General features: G+C 38.6%; 2 protein-coding genes and 1 long non-coding RNA gene across 4 annotated transcripts in view; 2 read left to right on the forward strand and 1 right to left on the reverse strand.

The window, feature by feature from the left end:
- Window positions 1-20,976, forward strand: part of LOC139973677 (uncharacterized) — a 489,233-nt gene that overhangs the window by 380,166 nt on the left and 88,091 nt on the right. The gene's annotated exons all lie outside the window — the stretch shown is intronic.
- The window catches only part of LOC139973686 (fibrinogen C domain-containing protein 1-A-like), a 175,435-nt gene that overhangs the window by 135,728 nt on the left and 18,731 nt on the right, over window positions 1-20,976 (reverse strand). The gene's annotated exons all lie outside the window — the stretch shown is intronic.
- On the forward strand, window positions 589-20,685 carry LOC139974054 (uncharacterized). The gene is made up of 3 exons (XR_011795378.1): window positions 589-741; window positions 18,081-18,155; window positions 19,746-20,685. It is a non-coding gene; the product is annotated as an uncharacterized lncRNA (long non-coding RNA).

The raw sequence follows: 20,976 nt of genomic DNA on the forward strand, positions 1-20,976 counted from the left end.
AACATTCATTTAGGTATTGAAATGTAGCTAAGACCATACGTTTGTGTATAAAACAAATAAAAAGGGGGGTCACTGTGATTTTTTTTAGTGGGTGGGGCTCAAAGGTCAAAGGTCAATCTGAAAATGACGTAATTTGGCTAAAAATCGATGTTCGCTTCATCAAAATCGTGACAGAAAATAAAAGTTGAACAAACCCCCCCCCCCCCCCATTATATTTGGTATAAACCCTAACATGTTTTGAACATATTCTGAGCATTTCAGGAATATATCTATAGAGACTTCTGAGAAAAATGCAAATAACCTTGAAATTTCCTGTAATTTGACAGCAAAATCGTCCAAATCCGTTCATTTTTGAAAGAGATGTCGTTCCCGAACGCTTCAACCTACGAACGTGTTTTTTTTACCCTATTTTAGATATTTAGGCCGCTCACTTCTTTGTAATTGATAGTCTCTATATACGGCTCTGTTGATAGTTATGACATAGCGCCCTCACATTCCTTTGTAAGTCGATAGCAAGCGCCGTTCTTGCGTAATACTGTTTCACTGAATGTTTAGTGTACATTTCAATTGACTTTCACGTAGTGGATATTTTCAAATAGGTCGTGGCTGCACACAGCGTCCCAAATTACGGCCCAATAGGCCCTAAAGATGTGGGACGATTGGTCAGATACCTTGATGAGGTCCAGGACCTTCTGGTCGAACCGGTTTATCAAGGTTCGGTCCTTTGAGGACCCAGAAATTGTAAGTTCAATAGCGTTTTTTACAAAATGGCTAGGCTAGGCCTAACGTTATGCCAACGTTAGGCTGTATTTGTAGAAAGTAAACAAAAGTAAACAACATTTGTACTAACTTAAATAAGTCATAACTCTGTCAATCCTCAACAGATTTCAGAAAATAAGGTATCATCTGAAAGAGCAGCCCCAGAAGAACCTTTATCATACAATTTGAAGTCAATTTTGAAGTCCGTAGTGATTTTATTGTATTTTGGTGTTTTCCAATTAAAATTAAATTGCGACCTAATTTGCATATTATAATTTGCATATATTTGGAATTTTTTATAAAATTATCAATTCCAAATATTGTTCCCTATTGATCTAAATCAACTTCCTAATAGAGAAGTTGTCCCTAACCTTTATAGCCAGCCCTAACAAGATAAGTGCCCCCAGACCCTAATTGTTTTCCCACCCCCAATGCAGTAAAGGGTTAACAGCAGCAAACTTACTTTATAGACCAATTAAAAAAGGGTAGTATTTAAATAACTTGTAAAATGGAAATTCATTGTAACAGGGTCATATTAGATCATGTAATTGACTTCAGAAAGATAAAAAAAAAATTATACAGAATAATTGGAAGAGCATGAGCAGGAGAAACTAATAATATAATTGTTACATTGTTGAGAAAAAAATGTATTTTGTTTGTTACTATTTGATATAAGTAAGATCAACCAGGAAAATAGAAGACTGGGGGAGGGGGGGTGGTAGGCATTCAGGAGCATGTTATTGCATTAGGACTCATGTGATTATTCTCCAGTGATCAAATTTAAAAAAAAGTATAAGGAATTGAGGCAATGCCATGGCATTCATATAGAGAGAATTTGGGATGGCAAAGATTAAAATATAGTAGTTGCTAAAACCTATGACATATAATGCAGTATAACATTTGATTTTTGTTCTTTATGTTATTATGAAAACATAAAAAGAGAAAATACCAGTTGTAACTGTGAAGTAAAAACTAAAAAAAAAGTCAGTTGTACTTGTTTTTTTCCTGACAGCATTAGACATAAAAAATACAAAAATTCCCACCGGACATTAGGATTTGTTGCATCTTAGTGAGTGACCCCTTTTGGTATCCATTTGTTTATAATTGACTGTAACCATTATTGTTTCCATTTAGAGATATTAATAGTGAATTCAATTAATACCTTTGAGGTATTTTTGAAAATTCATGAAGCACAATGATCAGAAATGCATCCAATTATAGGTTTTTATGGGGAAAAAAACACTTATAAAACTAGTGTGGATCATTTTCTTATAATACAGAACTTTTTTTTCTCACATTTTTTTTTAAGAAGGACAGTGTACATTCAAATTGGTACCATTGACACAGTTTACCCTTTGTTGCACTAGAAATTTAACATTAATAGGAAAATTAATTATAAAAACTATTCTAAACTACTATAACTAACTATTCCAGTATGTTTAGGGAACTGGGAAATAAAAAGAACAGAATATTATTTGCGTTAACAGAGAGAAAGAATGTAGAAAATGTAGTAACATAAAAAATCACAAAAGAAGCCAAGTGATGTATTTTTAAATTTCAGTTAATGGGAATAACAGCCACCTTTTGTTAAGATACGAGAAAGTTTATACAAGATCAATTGACATCTGTCAAGCAAACGGATGCCGCTCTTCAAAAACATGTTATATTTTGTGAGTGTGCAGTATGGTAAGGGACGATAATGATTGTGTGCACTGCCCAGTGTATAAATTATTCCCGAATATTGTTTGGTCTTGTTGTGGCTGTGCTAAACCTCGTGCAGTGATCACATTGCCATTGTTAGTAACACAGTGTATCAAATTTTTAATCTGTTGAAATCCTAATCAAAGAATACAGATTCATGATATGTTGAGAGATGATGGGTTACTTTTTAGATGGAAATCTTTATCAACTCAGCTTAGAAGTGTTGTTTTACTTTGTTTTGCATTTTCCTTCATTTTGGTAAATCAATACTCTATATAGATTCATATTATTAACTGCATAATTACCAGCATGTACTACAATGTATTATGTTATACAATACAACCTTCAAATAATTATTCTCATGTTACCATGGTGAGTAATTGGCCAAAAATGGGTAAGGCTATTTAGCATTTTCTTTAAAGTAACCAAAGATATGAATATCATTTTTTTTTTTCATTTTGTTATGATGGTGACCTATGTGGAGACCCTCTTATTAAGAGTTTTTGGGGAAGGATTGAGGTTCGTATAAAGTTAACAAGTCTACTGTGAAAATGCAAGAAAGTATTTGACACCTGGCCGTGATTTCACCCAATTTAATTAACTATTTTTAATGTTTCATGTGATGTGTTGTAGTGATGATGTTTCTACTGAATCAGATGTCACAAATGAATCATGGAAGTAAAGAACCTGTAGATACAAGTTTTATGTGAGAGTTTGACAAATTTGTGATTATCAGAAATTCCATTCTCCAAATTGGACAGCTTGACTAGAAATGCTGTTATATATCCATCCAAGAAGGGATATGTGATGGAAGCTTGCAATATGTGTAAAGCTCAGTTTGATTTGTATGGGTGGGGGGGGATAGTTGGGAAGGATAACTGGGGTGAAGGAAAGCTGGGGAGGAGGGGGGTACGTGTTTGAGTGATGTGAGTGAGGGTAAGTGGGGAGGGAGGGTTAATGATGTGCTGCAAGAGAAAATATGAAAGAAATAAGAAATCTGATAACTACTTCTTTTCAATACACAGTGGTTGGGAAACTTGTTGTATCCTCTTGTGAGAAAGGCATTGGGGTCAATCCATGCCAAATCAACAGTGGCCTCCACGTCGACCCTCTCAGAATCGCCTGAAATTGATATGGTGTCTTGCCACATGTCTCAAAGGATGAAATTGGGCAAAAAAATTTTTTAAAAAATTTTCGTTGCTAGGATACGGCCCCACCTAGCAACCAAATCCGGATTGCATTTTAAGAGCCCTTAATTTGTGTCAAGTTTGGAGGCATTTTTTGCATAAATGTTAAGTATTTTATGTCTAATATTGCAGATATTGTGGAAGACATGTGGCCAGTCTTCGAATTTAGCTAATTTTGAGGAAAATTTACGGTCTCAATTTTTCGTAACAAGTAATTAAAATGGCAGAAAATGAGATAGAGGTCTTTTCTGGCCCTACTTTGAGTGTGCTCTATATTCACAAGCAGAGGCATGTTTGAGTTTTAATTTCCATAGGATCCTTGTCCAGTGGTAGTTGTACGGGAAAAGTGCAAAAAAAAAGTCAAGCGGGTCGTACGTTTTACGAACAGCGCCCTCAAACTTAAGAAATCTCACTTCTGGCCCTAATTGGGGGTCCATTTTGGGCCTGTGGGTATTTTTTTTTTTTTTTAAATAGCATTTTTCAGGAGCGTATTGACCCTATTTTTAAAAACTCAAGTCAAAAAGTTGTGTATTTTGTGTTATCTACTCAAATTTACGACTCGAAAATTGCGAAAATCACTTCGTTCATATGTATGAAAATGCTTGCACAAGCCGAATTGAGTAATTCAAATGACAACAACTTCTTAGCATTAGCATATAGGTGCTTAACAATTAGGAGGGTGGTCCACTAGCATAAGGACTACAAATAAACTGCATTTTCAGGGTCATATGCCCGACGATGCCTGTGAACAGCGCCCTCAAACATCACATTTTACCAATATTTTGGGCTATTTTGGGCATTTCAAGGTCAAATTTGGTCACAATTAGAAGTTTTATTTTCGGTTTTTAATACAAAATTAGTAAGATATGTATAGTTATGATGCACAGAATGAGCTAAAACATCTTTTATATTAGTTATTAATGCTCTGATGAGCAGCTTAAAGTGGCGTATATGAGAGTTACATCAGCTCTACAGAAACATGCTTGCGAGGGCAAACAGTGGTAACATTGTATCTTCATTCAAAGAGATGTTAAACAATATTAGAAATTATTGAAATGTATTTATTAAAAGTGTTCTGTCTAATACTCTTTGACTCCCTCACACCTCCACCCCCCCCCCCCCCTCCCCATAGTGCACTATGCAGATTTGTATATACATACAGTATGTGACTGACTTTTACTGCATAGAGACTCCATAAACATGCATATACTGAATGTTTTGGTATAGTAATCTTCTGCTTAAAATTGTCTGTATGCATGTTACCCACCCCTCCCACCCACAAAAAAAAAAAAAAAATACCCACAGGCCCAAAATGGACCCCCAATTAGGGCCAGAAGTGAGATTTCTTAAGTTTGAGGGCGCTGTTCGTAAAAGGTACGACCCGCTTGACTTTTTTTTTGCACTTTTCCCGTACAACTACCACTGGACAAGGATCCTATGGAAATTAAAACTCAAACATGCCTCTGCTTGTGAATATAGAGCACACTCAAAGTAGGGCCAGAAAAGACCTCTATCTCATTTTCTGCCATTTTAATTACTTGTTACGAAAAATTGAGACCGTAAATTTTCCTCAAAATTAGCTAAATTTGAAGACTGGCCACATGTCTTCCACAATATCTGCAATATCAGACATAAAATACTTTACATTTATGCAAAAAATGCCTCCAAACTTGACACAAATTAAGTGCTCTTAAAATGCAATCTGGATTTGGTTGCTAGGCGGGGCCGTATCCTAGCAACGAAAATTAAAAAAATTTTTTTTTTGCCCAATTTCATCCTTTGAGACATGTGGAGGGACACCATATCAATTTCAGGCGATTCTGAGAGGGTCGACGTGGAATCGACCCAAAAATCTGTTGATTTGGCATGGATTGACCCATTGACCAAATTGATTCTATGTCAGTGTCGAGGTGGAGCGTAGGCAAATGGGAACAGCAAGGCTGTTTGAGACTTCAGGACTTTTTAATTCTTTTGAATCTTATGCATCAGTTCTCCAGTGTAAAGGACATTTTTTTACTCTCAGGAAGAATGGAAAAAAGGCCAAAAAAAGTAATAAAAAAATTGTAAAAACGAAAATATTAAAAATAAACAAAAATCAGCATATTATATCATTTGTTGTGTTTATTTCATGGTCTGGTTTTCTATTGTCCAGTTTTGGGCACCAAATTTGTTACTTTTTGAGAAGGATACCAGGGATAGAATTTGGGCTTAAAAAAATGAAATCTGCCCAATACATTGTAACCAAGGTAACCACGTGATCATGACTATTTGGAAAGTGAAGAAGAACCAGGAGTCTCTTTGAAAGCAAACATTACTAATTTGTTTCACACAGGCGTACGAGGCGGGGGGCAGACTGCGTGCACCACCCCAAATTTCCAGAGGACAAGAAATTCGGCCAAAGGTCCTGAAAATTTGGGCAGCCTAAGAGGAGAAAAAAATACATACAAATATGTAGTAGCTTGCCAGAATCTTTTTCATATTTTTGCCCGAAAATTCCGTGGAGAGCGTTCTGTGTTATTTTTTGTTATGACAATAATGTTAATGTAGCATGAATGATTTTCTTTGTTTAGCATCATGATGCCCGAATATTTCTGTGTAACACCACCGTAAGCGCAGCTCATCTGGGCTACCACGTTTTTTGCACTATCGCCCAAAATTATTAACAGGGAACGCCGCTCACAATCGTGGTGACAAGCATGCATGGAGATTAGCAGTCTCTGAAGTGGAAAGACCGCAGTAAACAAGCCCAAAAGTAAAGGTTTATCATACTCTTTTTTATCTTTTATACTTTTTTTGTGAGACAAATTGCAGTCTCATCCGACACAGCGACATTTTCCGCCTACTTGTCGTTGAACAATGTATGATTTTATGGGGGTAGCTGAGTACAGTGTTAAAAGATTGAATAGATCATCTAAAAAATAGCATACAAAATATACTGTCCTAGTTTTCCCATACAGAGTTATGTTCAGTGGCGGCGGAACCGGAATGAAAAAGTTGAGGGGGCAAATGCATGATAAGCCCCCCCAATATTTACCAAGGCTCCGAAACGTGCATCTGCCCATTTTTCAATGCATACTTGTCGATCTGTCCGATGCACACGTATACTATATATATAGGTGTAATAATTTTAGTAATTGCTGGGGGACCCTCGGCCCGTCCCCTGGCTATAGACCACATTGTCACCCCAACCGCGTCTTCACGCCCCGTGAAAAGTGGAAGCAGTGAGTGTGAGTACCGGTAAGCGTAACACAACTTCGTCTTAGTCCAATGACTTGCCTCATTTCAGCCAGTTCTCCAACATCCCCTTACTTAGTGGCGGAGCGTCCATATATACAGTCAGGGGGCGGATGCCCCCCCCCCCTGACGGACTCAAATGGACTGCTGGCGCCCTTTTCAGCTTTTCACTACTTTTTACTTATTCGCGATTATTGACTATTTTATTGCGCTCTCATATACCTATTGACATTTGTCATATTCTGTTGGTGTAATTTTTCGCCAAAATGGCGACGACACCTTTTTATTCTCCGTTAATCTGCAAATTAGCAAGGCCCGGAAAGGGTCATTTCCTGCAATCTAGGGATTATCTTTTCTCAAAAATTTTCTGTACGCTCCGCGCCAACTTGTGGTGGCGCTCCGCTTAGATAGTGTCGAAAGCGCCCCTACAGACCATTCTTGCCCCCCCCAGACCAATACCCCTAGCTCCGCCACTGCCCTTACTACACTCAAAAACGTCTTTGCGAGTACACTACGAGGAATAGCTACTCTCTTAAAACACCATCGAACATACAAATTACAATGTTTTTACAGACTTTTAGGTGCAATCTGAGAAATTGCAGGACTGAGACCCATATTTTAGGGCTAGGTATTCGCAGCATTAAACACTCGGGAAGTGCCGTTTCCGGCCATCCGGGGGTTTGAAAAAACCCAAAATTTTCTTGTACGCTCCGCGCCAACCGATGGTGGCGCTCCGCTTAGATAGTCTCCACACATTAGCCCCCCCAATAATTTTTCCGTTCCGCCGCGCCTGGTTATGTTACCATTTCTTCTTTTTCTAATTTACCAAATTTTTGGGGAAGTGTAAATTTCTAAACGTGAGATTGTAAAATAAAGAGCGTTTAGATGCAACTTGCACGGCCTCAGGAGTGCCATTTCCGGCAATCTGAGAGGTATATTTAGTGCACAGAACTTTCTACTCTATGCGTCAATCGATGGTGGCGGTCCGCTTAGGTGGTCTCACGGGAAATTTCGGGAAAAAAAGTTTCTGCCCCCCCCAAACTGAAATGGTCCCTTACGCCTATGTCTGTTTATACTGGTAAGTAGAAGAGTGGCACAGTGTGTGGGGTGGTCTTGAAGGGGGGGGGGGATTGAAAACCTAGTTTACAGGCCAAGTTGAGGTCATCCAAAGGAAATTTGTATCAAGTCTTATGGCACCCATGAGCTGATATGTTAAAATAAAGGAATGTAAAGTTTATCATACAGCAGGTCATACTTTTGATAAATTTCAATAAAGTGTAGTCTGTGTTACCTTCTAATTGGATAGTCCTTTACTTAAAACTTTGCTTAAAGGAGACACAAACGAAAACCATCAGTACTCTGCTAGAGGTAATGGTTAGCTTTAAACGATTCTAGTACCCCACCCTAGTCCCCACCCTCATCACCCCACCACCACAACCAGGGGATTCAAACCACACCATCATTAACGATGTCAGTCATAGCAATAGTTCTCATGGACAGCTTGCCCAACAGCTGTCGTGTAGCGTTGCGAAATAATGCTGTGTTACAAATACGCCTCAAAATGTAACGGACTTACAGATTTCCAGCATTTTTCTAGAGTTCAGTAATAGACCATTATGTACAAAATAGTAACCTGTTTGATGTGCATTAACGATAACCCGTACATGGTATCAAGTACTTCGTGCAGTTTTTAACTTTAAAGGAGGAAACAGGAATACGATGCCTTCCTGAGTGCTTCGTGCAGTTTTTAACTTTAAAGGAGGAAACAGGAGTAGGATGCCTTCCTGAGTGCTTCGTGCAGTTTTTAACGTTAAAGGAGGAAACAGGAATACGATGCCTTCCTGAGTGCTTTGTGCTGTTTTTAACTTTAAAGGAGGAAACATGGATATGTTGCCTTCCTGAGTAATTCGTGCAATTTTTAACTTTAAAGGAGTAAACAGGAATAGGCTGCCTGCCTGAGTGCTTCTTGCAGTTTTTAACTTTAAAGGAGGAAACATGGATATGTTGCCTTCCTGAGTAATTCGTGCAATTTTTAACTTTAAAGGAGTAAACAGGAATAGGCTGCCTGCCTGAGTGCTTCTTGCAGTTTTTAACTTTAAAGGAGGAAACATGGATAGGTTGCCCTCCTGAGTGCTTCGTTCAGTTTGTAACTTTAAAGGAGGAAATATGAATAGGATGCCTGCCTGAGTGCTTCTTGCAGTTTTTAACTTTAAAGGAGGAAACATGGATAGGTTGCCCTCCTGAGTGCTTCGTTCAGTATGTAACTTTAAAGGAGGAAATATGAATAGGATGCCTTCTTGTTTCAAGGGAAAGGCAAAAAGGTGGACAAACTGTAGCAAGTAGTATGTCATTGCCCAGCCATATAGTTATATGCCATAGTTTTCGTTGGCATAGGGATTAGCGTGTGCACCCATTTTATTGCAAAGGTTACTCTTACCACTGCTAGTTATAACCGGCGTTTTTTTCTTCTTTTTTAAAAAATTTTGTTGGAACGATGACCACTTCTCTTGCAGGGATACACATATTGTATCGTTAGTTGTTTGGATTCGTGGTGGATAAGAAAATACGACAGGAGCACAAAGGTGAAAGGAAATTACAGCACAGTACGTAAAGTATTTTAACTGAAAATTGGCAGCTCGTTACAAATGGCAATTTTACATAACTGTCAACCAGATCTTTGGAGAAATTGCGATCGATTTGAGAAGAATTCAAGAATTTTGGAAAACAGCGTCCTATTTCATTGGGGTGGCGTTACGATTGGTCGGAATAATTAAGGTGTGTCGTGGGCCGTGTGTGGTGGGCACAAGTTCGTTTACTCTTACATTCAGCCGAGTAAGACTACACAGTTAATCCTCCACCCCATCATAAAAATCTATCAAGTACGCGAATTGGAAATTGACTTTGGTGTAACGTTTGTTTCCGGGATGCTCACTTATAGGCCTCCGTAACTTTCAGACGTTGCGCAGATTAGAACTCAGCGTATTAACCACGGCGATAACTCGCATTCGCTGCTTAATCATAGCTTCGCGCTGACTTAAAAACAACATGGGTTGCTGTCTGGTTCGACTTTTTAATCCCATTCCTCAAACTGGTGAGTAAATATACAACATAGCTTTCATGTTTTTCCTTTCAATAACTTTCTAATATTTCCAAATCCATCACTGTATGTTAAAAGAATGTTTAAATTACTAACATGTGAAAGATATATGATTGTTACTTATAATTATAGGCCTCTAGGTTTTAGAAAGTTTATCCAATCCTATCACTCTTCCAGCAGCCTCAACATTTGTAAAATATAAGATATCTTACGGCACAATATTAAATATTAAAAGTTAAAGAAATATTACAATTGGTGATACGAGCCATAATTATAACTATGAAGAGACGTAGAAAATTGTGATATTTCTGATATGGAAGACATGAAAGCATTGATTCTAGTTTATGTCCTTATTTTATATCTCTCTGTCTGTCTATAGAAATGAACCCTTTGTCGCACAATAAAGGCTGGTAAACAATTCACTGCACCAGACAATGACATCAATGGGGATGAGATTCAAAAAAAGTGTTTCAAATTCTTTTCTTCCTTGAGATGATCTAATGTTAATATGGTGAGATAATTCACTGCCTGTGGATCGATAAATTGGCCACCTCTACTCACTCTCAGTACTGGCGTTAGAACGTTTGGTACTGATTGTGTACCCCGTCCCCAATCTCAATTCCTACACAGAGAAATACATCTTTTTCTCAAAACTTCACTTTTGATGTTGCTGAAATCGGTCCTCAATAAGGTCATTTCGATTTTCGCCCCACTCCCTTACCCATTTGCTCGTTGTGCATCCTTCAGCTTCCTTTCCCAGCATAATTCAAACCGGCAAAACAGTGATAGTGACATTTTTTTTTTTAACTGTGCCACCGATTACAAAGCGAGCTGTCTTCATACTTGGCCTGATGCCAAATCACCGGTAACGTTCACAGGCAAAACACAGCGGCGACAGCTGAATGAACAAATAAACAAAGGTGGCGATTAAACAATGGAAGCCACTAAATACTAACCCGCGTAGCGGTTCGGTTCATCGGTAAGGATCCCGAGCGAGAATGATCTCACCTGACGTCACAGTCTTGCGTAACTACGTAGATGCACATGTTGTACATTTCACGTGTATAGTGCGGGTACGAGCTCGTGTAACACGTACGAATTGCCGGGCCAATTCCCGCTCGCGATTAAGTAAAAGAGGGGAAAATAGGAGACAAGTACACAAATATATCCAAACGTTTCACGGTTTATTCTTGACATTTTAAGTTAACAAATGTATATAAGAAAGCTGCAATAAAGTACTGTTGTATTTATCTTTATATCTCAAGTATAGCAGGTCTCACAAGTTATTACACAGAGTTAACTAACCTCCTAGACCTGGTTGTGTACATATATCATTTTAAAAACTGTGAGTACCGTTTAAAACCCATATGTCTATCTTCATCTCAAGTAACAGGTCTCACAAGTTATTACATAGAGTCAACTAACCTCCTAGTCCTGGTTGTGTACAAATATCAAATTTAAAAGCTGCAAAATTCACTTCAAACGTTTAGATCTATCTTCATCTCAAGTAACAGGTCTCACAAGTTATTACATAGAGTCAACTAACCTCCTAGACCTGGTTGTGTACATATATCATTTTAAAAACTGCAAGTACCGTTTAAAACCGCTATTATATCTATCTCTATCTCGTAGCAGGCCTCACAAGTTGTTACATAGAGTCAACTAACCTCCAAGACCTGGTTATTTACAAATATCATTTAAAAACTACAAGTACCGTTTCAAACCGCTATTATATCTATCTCTATCTCGAGTAGCAGGTCTCACAAGTTATTACATAGAGTCAACTAACTTCCGAGACCTGGGCAAAATAACGTAATTCGGGAACCGAGAGCGCCGAGCACAGTTGCACCCGAAACCGAGTTCCGAGGGCACTCGAAATGGTCCGACCCGCTGTAGGGGTTAGTATTTAGTGGCTTCCATTAACAATAGGGAAGTATTATGTTTGAAATCAAAAATTGTACGAAACACGTGACTATACTTCAGTGGACTCGTTTTTGAGAAACAAAGTAGTCGAATTTTCAAAACAAATAGTAAATATAGAGTAAAGCAGTACACATTGGAGAAATCGTTTGAGACATACAAAAAAAAATAAAGTTTCGGTATATAAAGTTTCGAAATTTAAAGGGGAAAAGAACTAGTTTCAATTATTTACAATTTCTTATGTTCTATCTGGGCCACTATAAAATTCTTATGGAAAAGCTCGCAAAACTGCGCTCATTTCTGCAACTGATGTTTCCCACTATTTGTTAGCTTATCATACCACGCAGCTTCTTATTATAATTTGGAAAGATATTCTTCAAATATTTCAAGGTATAAGTTATTCTGTAACGCAGAGAGAGCTTGGCAATATATTGGGAAGAGGATCCAAACATTCCCGTCATTGAAAGTTGGCAAAGACTTTGGATTTTCAAAATTCTTTTTGAATTCAGATTTAACTTCGTTCTTCGATAATGTTGCTAGGTTTGCTACAATGCAGCTTGATGCAGCCCCTCCCCTACCCCATCCCTTCGGACTTGCCCACCATGGGACTTAGAGATACAGTCCACAGAATTTGAGTTATTCTCTTCACATATAGTTTTGTGCTATTAACGAGATACGAAGATAAAAAGAAAGACGCCAAATTCAAAATTTACCGGGGACTTCGCCGCCTGTAACCTCACCATGCACGAACCAGCCCAAGCTTTCAAACCTAAGGAGCTGAAAGCCAGGGGTGGAGCCGTTCAACAGAATAATTTCATATTTGTAGATGTTAAAAAGTGCATGCGATATCTCCAAATTATGAGGCTCGTTTTATCTCCATATTAGACTTTCATCTCAAAATACTGATGGTTTGTGTCAAGCATTTGGTGTTTTCCCTTAAAATCTGCGTTCTACGTGGAATCCACCAACTTCAATGTTTAATCATTATGGCATCAGATGAAAATGCATATATAGCAGTGGCGGATCCAGGATTTCGCCAAAGGGGGGGGCCCAGATGGGAAATGCCTAATCGTCGTCCTGGGGGACGGGTCTAAGGGGAGTGGGTGCCCCCCTCCCCTTTGGAAAATTTCACAAAATATGGAGGTCCTCGGTGCAATCTGGTGCTACTTTTCGTGAAAGTTTGGAGTAAAATTTATTTCCAATAAATCATGTATTCATGGTTTGCCGGGCATATATTTGCAATTTCGAGCAATGAGCTGGGATTTACGTCTTTGGGGAGTAGGTGGTGATGCAAACTACTTTTTACCAGGCTACTCCAGGCCATTTCATCTTGGATGCCCCTTTCCAGATGGAGACTATTGATGCAGTCAGAGTGCCCCTCTCACCTTCACTTTATCAGAATGATGGTGTACTCTTTTTGCAAATTTATTTTACAAAAAAATACACGCACAGTGGCGTAGCTAGGATTTTTTGAGTTTTTTAGTGGGGGGGGGGGGCCATGGCGGCTGTTCTTTCTTGTGGGGGGGGGGGCAGGAGGTTACTATCTAAGCGGAGCGCCACCTTGGTTGGCGCGGAGCGTACAGAGAAAATTTGAGATTTCAGCACCCCCCAGATCGCAGGAGATGGCACCTGTGAGGCAAAATAGCAACCAAAAAGATGTGCAACTTTGGTGACAGAAATGCAAAAAAAGTTTTTTCTCTTTCATGCTGACTGGCCTTGCAAACTCAGCCAGAATTTTAACTTGAGGGAAGTTGGCATCATTTGTCGTTTCAAGCTACCAAGGCCTTTCTCCCAACTCAAACCTGTGGGCTACCGGTAGGTTTGCAGGATATGCCCACATGTGGACTTAAATAGCATTAGAGGAAGGGGATGGAAGACTAACACGCATCGATGTTTCGGTAATGGTCCACATTGGTGGGTCAGTGCTAATTAGGCCATTTATTGGGTTTCTTGAGGCAGCTGTCATCAGAATCTGGGGTTTTGTGCCAATCGATGACCGATAACATGTATTGGTATGTAAATTTCTTCTTCATATATCTAGCAACACTCTAAAAACAAATGAGTGGATTTCATTCCATTGGAGTGATCACTCGGCACACTTCAAATTAAGAGTGAAATTTAACTCTATTGGAGTTAACCCTCACTCCTAATATGAGTGAATATAACTCTATTAGGAGTTAAGATTTACTCCAATGGAGTGGAAATTCACTCTTATACCGGAATGTGCTCAGTGATCACTCCCTTGGAGTGAAATTCACCTATGTTTTTATCAGTACAGTACAGTGCATATCATCATACACGTACTTACGTACGTACTACGTACGTTCGTATATCAGACGCACTCGATACCCACGATACGATACGGTCCTGGAGAAACTATTTCCACTCATCATTTTTTAAGGCGATACAGTAGTGAGTATTGAACAGGCACAGCCGCATGTTTGCAGGAATTTCAGAATTCCCAATATTTTATATCTCTACCAGTAGTGAAAATCATGTTTCGACAGTTTGGTTGGCATAAAAAAGTTGTTTTGTGGAATATTCAATGACATATCAGGGGCTGATGCAGGATTTGTGACAGGGGGGTCTGACTGGTCCAGCCGCGCCTGAACGTAAGACTATATAAGCGGAGCGCCGTCATCGGTTGGCGTGGAGCGTACATGAAAATTTTTGGCTTTACAAACCCCCCAGATGGCCGGAAACGGCACTTCCCGAGTATTCTAAGCAGCATGTACCCAGGGGGGCAGCCTATTTCATGGGGGCCTCGGCCCCCAGGCCCCCCATAGCTACGCCACTGATCACGCATGGGGCCCTTTCCCTCGAACGCGGTAAAAAAAAAATCAGGATTTTCAAAAAGGGGGGGCCCGGGCCCCCCGGCCCCCCCTGGATCCGCCCCTGTATAGAGCTATTCATGGACAGGTCCCACCTGCTTTCGACAATTTCCTTGTTCACAACCATGACATTCACAATTATAGCACACTCGTTTTATTGCGTAATTATGATGTTTTATTTCAAATCGAAATGTCCTAATTTCAACTTTCATCTAAAACATATGATATTTTGCTATTAAATGGTGACGTTTTACTATGAAGTTATAGATATGTTTTTCCTTATTTATAACTTATTTCAGCATGAACACCTATTTTTGAGTAATTGTGACATCTCAATTACACTCGTGAGATTAGACGTGTTTGCTATATCATCCTTTCTCTTTGAGTCACTTCATTGGTATTTTTGCGAGAGAGTATTCTCGAGCTTAGATGTGGGTCTCAGCTCTGGAGGGGGACAGAATTCCACGCCGTTTCGTTTATCTGTACATTATGTCACAATGTCGAATTTACTGAATCCTAAGAGCAGTGTCAAAAAATGAAGTTTAATAACATATAAACTTCAGTTTTACGTATATATTATACTCCAGATAATAATTATTTGTCGTAATTGGATCTAAATGTAAAGAAAATGACTGCAGTTTACATCATTTTTTGGCTAAGACTACGAGTTGTAGAAAAATGATGACGTCAAACCAAAAAGTTTGGCACGGAGCCATGGCCACAGAAAACGCTTCTGTGCGTATGCATCACGTATAATTCATTGCCGAGTTGACTTTGTTGTGTACGTAATGTCGTATGTCATATACGAACCATCAACAGACAGCAATAGTACTGCATCAACGATACTATACATACTATACCTTTCGATATTCGGTAAAACTACTTGATGTAAACTCTCACTAATATTTCTTATACATTCTTGAAGTATTTCGCTTGAATGTTAGGTGTAGGTTAAGAAAAGAAGTGGCTCTGCGGGACGAAAGCAGTTTTGCTTAAATCACGATATCTTGGCCTATCGGGGTCTGGAATTTAAGGCACAAGTTGTTCTCAATACCGTGCGAGATTCACGAAAGTAGCCTAGCCGTAGCGTTACGTAGTAAGACATAACGTTAACCTTACATTGCAATGTGACATAGGCTAAGCTACATGGCAACCAGTTCGTCTCCTAAAATGTTTTGGGCGGAACTGAGACAATTGCTCTGACCAGAATCTCCTTATAAAAATTTTGTTTGTCACTCCATTTGAAAACATTGGGTTATGAATGAATATAAATGGACCACTGTCACAATTTATGCTAGGCACGTACCCCGGTAACTAATTCTTGGTCATAGGCCTACTCAGCATGTTACTTGTACCTGTTAGTGTTACTGCCTAGGCTATGAACAGTAAGTTCTAACTCTAAAAATTAAAAGTAATAAGCTCAGTGGTAGTTACGCAAAACCTAGCTAAGATTGGTTTGGGGTGCATCGTGTACACCTAGCAAAATAGCCTAACGTTAGGTACCCTACAAATATATATGTGTATAACCTTTTTTTTTTAATTGCATGATTTGAATCTTGATTATGGCAGTGGTAAACCTGATGTAGACTATGCCTAACAATATAGCTTGGTTTAGTAGAAAAAAGGGATCAGGAGGGACACTCAAGTCCCCATCAAGGACCCTATAGGAGAGAGAAAAATACTGAAGACACAAACCCTCAGACCCGATTACAATGCAAAAAGTGCTTGTCCAAAGCATTCTTAAACCCATTGAAATTACTTGCAAGTACAACTTCCGCAGGCAAACGGTTCCACTCATTCACAACCCTATTAGAAAAAAAGTTATGCCGAATATTAATCCTACTTTGTGACTTTTGGAGTTTAAGACAATGACCTCTGGTACAACTACTATTAGCAAACATGAAAAAGTCGGTAAAGGATAAATTGTCAAAACCATACACTATCTTGAAAACCTGAATCAATTCCCCACGTAACCTCCTAAGCTCCAGTGTGGTGAGATTCAACAATTGTAACCGCCTATAATAAGGAACACTCTTTAAGGAACTAATCATTCTAGTAGCTCTCCTCTGGACCTTTTCAAGTACTTCCTTATCCTTAACAAAATATGGGTTCCAAGCCTGCACAGCATATTTCAGATGAGGCCTAACCAACTGCTATATAAAGCCTAACTACGATGTCCTCTTTCAGAAAACTGAAGTTCCTCTTGATCATACCTTAAACCCTATTACCTCTTTTAGCAGCTTCAAGACAATGTTTAGAAGGTTGCAGAGATGAGTCAATGTAGATACCTAGGTCTCTTTCAACAGAGACCTCCTGTTATGTTAGGCCTAATAAAATTGAGGTGGCACTGAAGAAGTCATGGGACATTTAAAGTTTGGAAGGGACTTTCTCTAATACTTTCCCAGATTATTTTCATCATCTCGGATTTGGTTTCCTAAAATTGCAGACGAACATACAATGTACATGTTTACAGGTGAAAAATAAAAGTTATTTCTGCACCTGATATTTGTGTGCGGAAAGTGATCAGTGAAAAGTATGGGATGCCGAGAGTAACAGAAACTGCCTAGGCCTACCGTGTAGATTCAAATCGTAGTAAAAATACTACTAAAGACTTAAATTGAAGGGTAATAGCGTATGAAATCAGTCTCACAAGTAAACTAATTCTGGCAGCAGCTGTACTCCCCAAACATAATGACACATTACAGGATTAGCCTAATGAGTAATGGATGTTGCATTTTTTGTAAGTTACACCAATGAATTATTCATGAGCAGCAAAACAATTTCACTCCCTGGGATAAGAAATTAGTGAAAATAAAGGTAGCCACCCACCTACTACATTTTCCAAATTCTGTCCTGTATACATTGGTTAATTGAGATTTTGCCATCACCCCATGTTAGAGGCCCACCAGAATATAGCCCAGGCTAGGCCTTTAACAGCCACTGGTCCAATTTTGTATGTAGTATGTAATGTTGGTTCAATTTTACCTACTATGTGTACTGTATCACACAGTACTCTGCACCTGTACAATGCAGAATAAACCCCAAGCTATGCCTTAAACAGCCACTGGTCCAATTTTTATTTTGGTATGTAATTAATATTGGTTCGTTATTACCTACTGTGTTTACTGTATCAAACAGTACTCTGCATCTATACACTGTGTACAGACACAATGCAATTTGCACATTGTATACATTTGGATGGGTTTTATGGGAGGGCATCTTTCGTACGCAGTGGCCATAATTGACGTAAATCATCATAGTAGCACCGTAGTGGAACTCATATGATCATACGAACGAGTGGGAGGACGTAGTCTTCTGGTTGATCTGGTCTTCACTTTCTCTGTTTTTCAGATGCTTTACCAGTACAGTGTACTGAGGATAATGATGTCCAGGGTAGCCGTACGCTTCATGATAGGAGTCTACTTGGTACGCCGTCATGTTTGTTAAATGTTCATCTTATTGGAGGATATGTAAAGCATTAAAAGAATATTCTTACCAGGATTTACGTATCTCCATATATCATATTCCAATCAATTAGAAACTTCACTTTATATCCCTTCTTTCTCTTCCTAAATATTGGCTTCATTACAGTATAAGATTACGCTATATATCAAGTTTTTAAAGTAAACTTACTTATTAGAATTGTGTAAGGATGAAGAACCATGACGCACTGCAATAGAAAGTTCCACGATCCATGGCTATAATTACTACGTATTTTTTATAATACATATTCATTAACTGCAATATATTGAACAGCCAGTTGGTACAAGTTTCCAATGCTTCACCACGTTATTTTCTTACATGGAACAACCGTTTATAAGCTTTATCAAGTATATGCGAGGTGTTCATAATGCTCACACCGTCAATGCGATTGTTTTGAAGCGGGATATGAAAGTACATCAATACCAAATATTGTTCCAGCTGAGTGGTATTGAATAAAATGCAGCACTTCTCGTACACTCTGTACAGAAGTTATCTGTAAACAGAAGACTGGTCACTCATCCTTCTCTTTAAATACATTAACGAGGTATAGTTAGGTATTTTACTTAAAAAAGGAAGGTCACCTGGCATATATTTTTATCTGGTCGTGATAATTTCTGTTTTAAATCTGTTTCTGGTTCAAAGTTCTGGTCGTCAAGATTTGGTCTCACTTGATATTCAGAATTGTCTATGGTCAGAAAGGCTCAGCCTTCAGCTCATCAATGTAACAGTTGTAATAGAAAGAAAGCTTCAATTCAAGCCACCAGTGCTCTAGTCTAGTACATGTAATTCAAGTACTTCCGGGTACTTCGGGTTTTGAGTACCGTAAAAAGGGGTAACTTTGGCAGGTTTTAGGCTTATTTGTCGAATAAATAAAGAGTTTAATAATAAAAAAACACGTTTCTTACGTTTAAAATGAACATTGGCATTCTTAGATATTTATATAGATCAAATTTGATGTAAATATGTGGTGTTCTTAAAACTTATGTGAGAAGTAAACCAAAACAAATTGATTTTTACATTTGGGGCAACTTTGGACATTTTTTGGACATTGAGGGGGCTGGGATTCGAAGAAAAACTCTCAAAACCAAAAATAATACTTAGAGCGGCAATGGGAGCTTGCACAATATTTATGCAAATTAGCACATTATTTCCTAATTTCAATTGTTTACAAATTATTTCAAATAGTATCTATCATAATAATCATGTTGGAAAAATGTTCTACCCTTTATACCGCCAAACATCACACGAAATCACAATATTGAAACACTGTCGAAAATAGAGGGCAGTCGGTCGATTTAATAAAACCCCTTAACTGCCAATATTACCCCGGGTGCCAAAGTTACCCCGTTTTACGGTACCAAGTTCTAGTCCGATTACTGTTTTTAATAATCCGAGTACCGAAATGGAGTACTTTTTCATCCGGCTTCTTTTTCGAATTCCATATACAAAGGCCGTTATGTTCATGTACAAAGATCGTTATTGTAAGCAAACGAATATTAATAACCCGACATCGTTGTCTTTGATTTGTTATAGATGAGTTAAGTTCACCAATTTCTACTGACCGTTGTTTATCTGAAAATGGACGCTTGGTCACCCATCCCACCGACAACCATTGCATCAATTAAAGTGGATTTTGGATTTTCTGAAAATTACAAAAAGAAATGAACCAGATGGAGGGGAACATAAAGCCTACAACATGTTACAGTCTAATCATTTTATTTTGTAGTACTGTTCATGAGGGTGACGTCATCTTGCCTCGTTTCCGTTATAGTATTGTATAGTATTGTAGTGAAATGCACGTTTGTCTGTAATATATTTTCCCATGTGTGTGCACAGGATGTATTGTTTACATTTATATTTGTTCAGTACATAGACTATACCCATGCATTTATGATGCCTATGTGAGCCTTGAACACCAGTGGTACTTCAAAACAAAGTCAGTTTGTCTTATCTATAACAGAAGGCTCCCCCACCCCCACGTACGTCCCCACATGAAGGGCCTCTCCAACCCACATGCGAGTTTCTAAAGTAGTCCAAAAAGAATGGTTGCCTAGGACCAAGTTTTATAATCTATTTCTACAAACTTACATTGTTGTTATTGATTACAAATTTGACACTGTTTTGTTATTTACGGTGGTGTCTGCAAACTATGGTCCACTTAGAGACCCTGGCGAGATATGAGCAATGCTTACTGGCATTTTCAAACACTTATATCTAACAGCATTATAGCTGCTAAATCATATCCCCAAGTCACTGCTTACAATGGTTTGAACTTTTTCAAAGTTCCTCCAAAACAGCGATTTTTAGAAAATTTTAATGTTCTGCAATATTGTCATAATAGGGGAACTTGTTCTTTTTTAATTGTAAGTTTTTGCTTTTGCTTTGTATAATAAGATATTTTTCTTCAAATTCTGTGGTAATCAACAAAGATTGTTGTAACGATTCAAGGTCATCATTCAGTACGTATTTGTCTACAAACCAGTGGCCGCGGAACCGGGGGGGGGGGGGGGCTTGGGGGGCTGAGCCCCCCCAATGAAAAAGTTGAGGGGGCAAATGCATGATAAGCCCCCCCCCCCCAATATTTACCAAGGCTCCGAAACGTGCATCTGCCCATTTTTCAATGCATACTTGTCAATCTGTCCGATGCACACGCATACTATATAGGTGTAATAATTTTAGTAATTGCTGGGGGACCTTCGGCCCGTCCCATGGCTATAGACCACATTGTCACCCCAACCGCGTCTTCACGTCCCGTGAAAAGTGG

Source organism: Apostichopus japonicus, chromosome 9, assembly GCF_037975245.1.
Source record: "Apostichopus japonicus isolate 1M-3 chromosome 9, ASM3797524v1, whole genome shotgun sequence".
NCBI lineage: Eukaryota > Metazoa > Echinodermata > Holothuroidea > Aspidochirotida > Stichopodidae > Apostichopus > Apostichopus japonicus.